Source organism: Bidens hawaiensis, unplaced genomic scaffold (assembly GCF_021521415.1).
Source record: "Bidens hawaiensis isolate Kalapana, Puna unplaced genomic scaffold, B.hawaiensis_p1.1 tig00000760_1, whole genome shotgun sequence".
NCBI lineage: Eukaryota > Viridiplantae > Streptophyta > Magnoliopsida > Asterales > Asteraceae > Bidens > Bidens hawaiensis.
The window spans coordinates 409,884-418,132 of NW_027491043.1; positions in this window are offsets into that span (position 1 = coordinate 409,884).

Genomic DNA, 8,249 nt, shown 5'->3' on the forward strand with positions numbered 1-8,249 from the left:
CCTTCCCACCCAACCCCCCCCCCCCCCCAATTGTTTTTCATTCCATTGCTCCTTCACCCTACTTTCTCAACAACAACACCACTTAACAACAACCACCACCACTACCATCTCCACCACCATCACCGCCGCCGCCATCATTTATGTAACCACCGCAACCATTGTCACCTTTTCCATCTGGCCATCATCGCCACCACGACCATTGTCGCTACCTGACCACCACCACTTAATCGCCACCACCTGTAAGGCCCCGTGCCCGGTAGCCTTATATTCGGTGTTGGATTTACTCATAAACTCAATTTGTTACAGCGGAAGTCTATACAAATCGCAGCGGAAATTTAAAACATTTATAACACAACTTTCTTTCTCTATCTATTCTTCGACATGGATAGCCTCGTATGCGCCTCAAGCTTGCCACGTCACCAATAATCAATGTTGTAAAACTCCCGAGTAGGCGGCCGAGTACTCCCCGATTACTCCCCGCCCAGATCGAGTACTCCCCGCCTCAGCCGAGTACTCCGTAGGTATTTTCCGAGAAATCCTCAACTACACCCGATTACTCGCGACTCCCTAGTTGACCGCCTAGGACCGCCTTACGACTTTTACAACCATGCCAATAATACATGCATGCATACTAAAAGTTAGCTACACGTTGAGTGAGTTCTAACGTTTCTTTCTTTTAACTAATTCGGATTATAATTAGATCGCTTTCTTTATTTATACGCGACGTAGCACTTGTCTATAACTAGTCCCGTACGTACTTACCCATAATCGAGCCTTCTATTCTTACCCACAGTCGACCATATCAAATTAAAGGGTTTTGCCATCCTAACTTGCTACGGGGTGCATGAGGCCTGAAGGCTCTACGCACGAACAGACTTGCCTTTCCGGCTAAGTACTTGACTTCAAAGACAGCTAGCTAGTTTCATTCAATCATTCATGCCCATCAATATACATATTGTTATTCTACACAGGTATCTGATAGGACTTGTCCCCTACCTTCCTTCTGTTCTATCCACGGAATTTTACCCATACAAATAGTATCCATAGCCGGACCATACATTCACACAACGTATATCTATGCATTTAAAATTATCATACCATGCAACCGTTCTACATATACACACATAATCAATAGCTACTGTACTTAGTATCTGTATTTGGATCGCCTATTCATTGTATCCATATCTGGACCGCCTATTCATTGTATCCATATATGGACCGTCTTTTCATTGTATCCATATCTGGACCGCCTATTCATTGTTTCTATAACTGGACCACCTAGTCATTGTGTCGATAACTGGACCCCCCCCCCAGTCATTGTGTCCATAACTGGACCATAGTACACATATTATCCTAATCAATCAGCTCATTGTATTTATAACTAGACCACATTACTGTCACAACATGTGCCCGAACACAGTATAGGCTTTTAGTCCTTTATTGTATTCGTGCATGTGCTTTCCCGTTCATAGAGCTATGCTGTTTCCCTAAATAGAGCATCTGCCTATTGCATACACATCTGCACATCGCTCACGAGTATTTCATAATGTGGACAGGTATAAGGTACTACCACCCCCTTAATGTCCCCATCAAGACTTACTCACGTTCATAGCACATTCTTAATATTTGTAGTTAAATAAATTTACTACTAATATACACGTTTACTTTCTCTTAAAAACATATTTCATCCATCTTTATCTTTTTTCTGGAGTATGCATACAGCCCCAAAACGTTTAAGGAAAAAGGGGGCTAGAACTCATCTGGATCATGTTATGTTCACCGTTAATAGTAATTTCCTTCCTGAGTTATGCGCGGCTAACTGTTTAATAACGTACAAGTATTAATCCTCTATAAGTTCTTATTATTCATTTCTAAAGTTAAAGGGGTTAACCTTTAAGTCAATGGAACCGATATGAAATCTTTTTAAATTGTTCATGTTAATTTAATATACTCGATCCTTCTTTATTATCTCTATTCTTATATATATATATATATATATTATTCTTATTTCATTATTAATTCATACCTTTAACGTGATTACAAGTTAACGTCCGTAAGCGGTTCGGGTCGTGTCGGGTCTATACTTAACTCTATCAACAACTTCATTTCCTTAACGGGTAGGTTCTTACGTTTAGTTCGTATTCAACTCCCATTCTTTGTTTGAGGCAGGTCACGGGTCGTTAGACGAGTCGGGTCTCGGATTTAAGTCTCGCTTAAGTTCTTACGTTCATGTTCCTCTTCTTTTAATATTTATGAGTTAATATTATTATCATTATAGTTTATTATTGCTATTATTATTATTATACAAGTATCACCAACCCCCCCCCCTTCCTTATCACTTCATCTTCTTCTTCTCTTCTCCAAGTTCACGGCCACCACTTAACGTCCGTAAGCGGTTCGGGTCGTGTCGGGTCTATACTTAACTCTATCAACAACTTCATTTCCTTAACGGGTAGGTTCTTACGTTTAGTTCGTATTCAACTCCCATTCTTTGTTTGAGGCAGGTCACGGGTCGTTAGACGAGTCGGGTCTCGGATTTAAGTCTCGCTTAAGTTCTTACGTTCATGTTCCTCTTCTTTTAATATTTATGAGTTAATATTATTATCATTATAGTTTATTATTGCTATTATTATTATTATACAAGTATCACCAACCCCCCCCCCCCCCCTTCCTTATCACTTCATCTTCTTCTTCTCTTCTCCAAGTTCACGGCCACCACTTAACGTCCGTAAGCGGTTCGGGTCGTGTCGGGTCTATACTTAACTCTATCAACAACTTCATTTCCTTAACGGGTAGGTTCTTACGTTTAGTTCGTATTCAACTCCCATTCTTTGTTTGAGGCAGGTCACGGGTCGTTAGACGAGTCGGGTCTCGGATTTAAGTCTCGCTTAAGTTCTTACGTTCATGTTCCTCTTCTTTTAATATTTATGAGTTAATATTATTATCATTATAGTTTATTATTGCTATTATTATTATTATACAAGTATCACCAACCCCCCCCCCCCTTCCTTATCACTTCATCTTCTTCTTCTCTTCTCCAAGTTCACGGCCACCACTTAACGTCCGTAAGCGGTTCGGGTCGTGTCGGGTCTATACTTAACTCTATCAACAACTTCATTTCCTTAACGGGTAGGTTCTTACGTTTAGTTCGTATTCAACTCCCATTCTTTGTTTGAGGCAGGTCACGGGTCGTTAGACGAGTCGGGTCTCGGATTTAAGTCTCGCTTAAGTTCTTACGTTCATGTTCCTCTTCTTTTAATATTTATGAGTTAATATTATTATCATTATAGTTTATTATTGCTATTATTATTATTATACAAGTATCACCAACCCCCCCCCCCCCTTCCTTATCACTTCATCTTCTTCTTCTCTTCTCCAAGTTCACGGCCACCACCGCCACCCTCCCCCCCCCCCGGTATCCCCATCTCCGGCCACACGCCACCACCACCGCCGCGCTACTCCCTTCTCCTTTCTGTTCTTCCTACTTTACGGCAACACCACCGCCGTGCTTCCTTCCCTTCCACCTCCATAGCACCGCCGTCACTGCTTCAGTTCCGACCACCGTGGCAGCCATATCTTCGCTTCGCATCGCAACAGTTCACACAAGATGCGAATTAAACAAGATTCGCACGGGAATGGGTCGTCGCATCGGGTTTTCGCATATAACAATTCGCACGATGACGTCATCATGCGATGCGAATTTCACAAAATTGCTTCGCGCGATTGGGTTCACAGAATCGCTTCGCGCGATTGGTCTTCCGATGTGGTTCGCATACAGGTTAACTGAGTCGTACGGGTCGCAACTGGGCTTGGTTCCAAGGTATTTAGGTCCAGTTAACCTAAATACCTCTTAAGTCTATTAAACCTTCTTACTGGTTGCGACCCGAGATCATTTTCTCTTAAGTCCTTATCCTCATCATTCTCCAATCATTTTCTCACACACCCATACGACGCATACAGGATAAGGATGGATCTCGGGTTTATGGGTTTAAATAGGCTAAGCCCAAAGGTATTTAGGTCCAAATCACTCTTAAGTCTATTAAACCTTCTTACTGGTATCCCTGCTTCTATATATTATTTAATTAATTTAATTGACGCGACACGATATGATAACTAAAATAATCCCATAATATTTATTCTCTTGTTATAAAAACAAGGACGTTATACCACCGTTGACGCCATCCTACTATCGCCGTCACTATCAATGGTACCATCGCTACCACAACCATCGGCCATGTCGCTTGACTGCCACCACCGCCGCCATTGTATTTTTTTTATTTATTTTGGAAAAAAATATTATTTTAAGATAAGAGTGTTTTTATTAGTTCTATTTCATTCCTGTAACTTTTTTGGATGCCAAACAACATAAAGTAATAATTTATTTTATTCCTATAGGTTAACCAAACAAGACAAAGGAATAATAATGATCTATTTCATTCTCTTGTCCATTCCATTCTTTCTCCCATTCCATTCCCCCTTCATATCATTACCTCCAACCAAACATACCCTAAATATTAACAATTTCAATCTCAGTTTAGACATATGTAGCGGAAGGCATTCACATCTATGTAGACTTGTTGAAAATAACCATAGACAAAATAAACCAAGCAACCCGTTTAGTGTGTTAAGACTGTTACAGGTGTATATAGATTGATTGTCAAATTGTAAATGGAGTTGACCAAGGGATTTTAACCTCGATATTAAGGAGTTTATCATGGGGATTAACAAAGGAAACAAATATAAAAATTTAAAAAGAAATGCATGTGATAGGCCCCTCAAATCTCTCTTTCTCATCTATGTATCACCCAACCGAAATAACACTAAAAATGCCGAAGGGTTGGCGACGGTATTACCGACCAATCTGACAAAACCGAATGGTGAAGCCTAGAACTTCCCGATACTCTCTATGATTCAGGAATGTTTCTCATATATTGATTAGAAAACTCCAAAAAAAAAGGACGAAAAAAGGGCAACCCTTTTAACACGAATCCTTACTATATCTCTATGTCTAGGCGCTAAAGTGGTGACGTAACTTGGCGTGGATGACTAAAAGGCTTAGGGCGATGCGTGGAGACATAGACACCTTTTGATGATTTGATCTTTCCTACCTTTCTAAGTTTCTATACACTCATATCCATTTGTAATAAAAGAAAATAATAATGTATTTTACTATTTTAATAGAGAAATTCTAAAGACACTACCTCATTATGTTAAAAAAAAACAATTAATATGCCCTGTATAGCCTTACCCCCAGTATACTATAAGAGGCATACTAGGGGGTGTATGGGTGTGCTAGCACAACCATTTAAACAATTAGGTTCTGTTCGTTTCAAAGATTTAAAAGGAATTTTAAGTAATGGGATTTTAAATCCCATGAATTGATATGTTCGTTTCATTAAATGAAAGAATGGGAATGAAAACTAAATCCCATCAAATCCCACATTTCATGGGTTTTTAAAATCCCACCTATTTTAAAGGATTGTTAAGGATTTTCTTATTAACAATAAAAACCCCTCCAAAAAAAATTCAAAAAAATTAATAAAAAAATCATAACTCAAAATATAAATAAAAATCGAAAAATTAAAAAAAACTAAAATGTTTCCGCCTTTGCCCCCGTTCTTCAAAAAAAAAAACGAGAAATGAACCGAAACCGAAAGTCGACGAAAACGAAACACAAACCAAAACTGAACCAAATTGATGGAAACCGAAAAAATCGATCAAAGCGAAACAAAAAACTGAACTGAATTGATGGAAACCTTAAAAATCGATCAAAACGAAACAAAAAACTGAAACCGAACAGAAATGAAACTGAAAAAATCGACCACAACGAAACAAAAGGCCGAAAACGAATCCGTAACCGACCAAAAACAAACAAAAGAAACAGAAACCCAACCCGTCCAGTGCTCCGAAACCGACCAAAAAGAAACAAAGGAAACCGAAACCCAACCCGTCCAGTGTCAGCTCGAAACCAATTCCAATTCCAATACATATTAACCAACCAAACACATGATAGGGATTCTCAAACATTCAATTCCAATTTCAAATCCTTTAAAAAAAAGTTTGTGAAATAAACGCGCCCTTATTGCCTTTAAAAGAAATATTATTCATAAAAGATTTTTAATCCATACCATTTGTGACAAAAGATGATTTAGTTTTAAAATGATGGTTTATTCATAAAAGATTTTTACTCCATGCTATTTGTGACAAAAGATGGTTTAGTTTTAAAATGATGTTCGAGCTTCTGTAGCGCTTCAAAGATAGTTTAGTTTTAAAAGTGATTTATAGTAATATATTCAGTTGTTACAAAAAATTCATGAAAATGTTTTTAACCTCAAATTGCAAGAGCATTTTCAAAGCTCAATAAATACACAAAAGATCATGCAGGCAGCCATTAATATTTTACATCAATTAAACATTACAATTTTTGATTTTAAGCATCACATTGTCGGATTGTATTATTATTTATGGAACTAACTTAGATTTGTAGGGTTTAATCGTTATCATTATAGGATGAGCCGATGGACTTACACCAACTAATAATAATATAATCCAAAACATACATGTCCACATATGAGCATTATACTATATCAAATATAAACGTAGCACTCAATCATTTAAAGCAAGATTTATTCATATTAAACCATAAAAGCACCATCATAGAAGTCAACATTACCAGAGAAAAGAAAAAAAAATATGGTGCCCATCAGCATACAAGAAGATAGGCATCATAATCTTTGATTGAAATTGAAATAAAACTCATAAACCTAAACATACCACTACTAGAATTAACCCAATAACCCAACCACCACTTACTTAGAATCAGGGACAACCCAAGCACCAACCGCATACTCACAGCCCTTGCCACCGGAACCACCGGCAATGTAGTTCTTGCTGCCGTTTGCTCGTTACCAACCTCGGTGTAGCCGCTTCTGTCACCAACTCTCACAGTGGAGGTTTCTGTGTAGGTGCTCCTGGTTCCGGTGGTTCCATTCTTCCAGTGGAAGTCTCCGGCGGAGGCCTTCTGAGTAGTGGTCTGTATTCCGTACGAACCGCTCTGCTTATCGCCGTAACTGACTTGCGATTTGCTCTGGTAGCTTCCTGCTGCCCCACCGCTTACGTAACCGGTTGTTGCAACCGCTTTTGAAGCAGAAGATCCTTTCGTCATTTCTGGTAATCTGTAACAGATCTCAAATGTTACAAACAAATTCCATAAATCATAATAATAATGGCATTATTAGAGAATGAATCGATTACGAACGAAACAAATAAGCATGAAACAAAGTTGTTTTGAGTGCATTTGAAACTGCTGTTCATCGAATATGAAAATTATATATATCTAGTGAGAAACCATAACAGATCTCACTATCTCAGTTATTACTTAAATAATAGTGACATAGAATGCTTCAATATTGGCATAGCGTCACGCCGCCCTCAGGGGCTTTTTGAGGGATTTTCGGATGAGGTATCTTTCCATCCACTACCCCTTTTCGACCAAAAGCTTCAATATTGGCATAGCGTCACGCCGCCACGTGACGCAAAGTTCTTCATAAAGACTCCATCCATTACACATAGTCTTAATCGCGTCTATATAATTTTTCTTTTTTTTTAATGGGTCATGTTTATAGATGGTTTTAAACCCCAGACGATCGTATAGCCCCTATACGATTGTATGTAAGGTGTGTGAATAACTAAAGGATGTACGAATAACATATCCCTTTTTCTCAAATAATACTAACTGATATCCCTTTTCTCAAATAATACTAACTGACAACGATGGACGTCAACAGCTTTTGACCAGCCTGCACGTTATCGTTATAGCAACAATGTTCACTTTATAGCAACACGTTAACGTTATTAGTAATGTCAAAAGTTATCTATAGAACTCCGTACCCTTTTCCAAAAGACAAAAGCTTTTAACATTTAGTAGTTTTCATGAAAACACAAAAGAAATTAACCAGAAACAAATTAAGTACTTCCATAATAAAATTAAGTGGTGGTGCCATTAACTAACAAACAAAAACAAAAACAAAAATAAAAAGATAAACCATCATATTCATCCAGGATTACAAATTCCAATAACCGTCACAAACCAAAGCATAACAAGTTACATAGCCACTCAATTACCATACCGCACCTAGTAGTCAGAATCATCATCATCATCACTGTTGCTGCAATAGCCACCAGACTCATCACCATCATCACTCTCGTTGTCGTAACTCTCACTGTCATAGCCACCACCATGGTTGTCA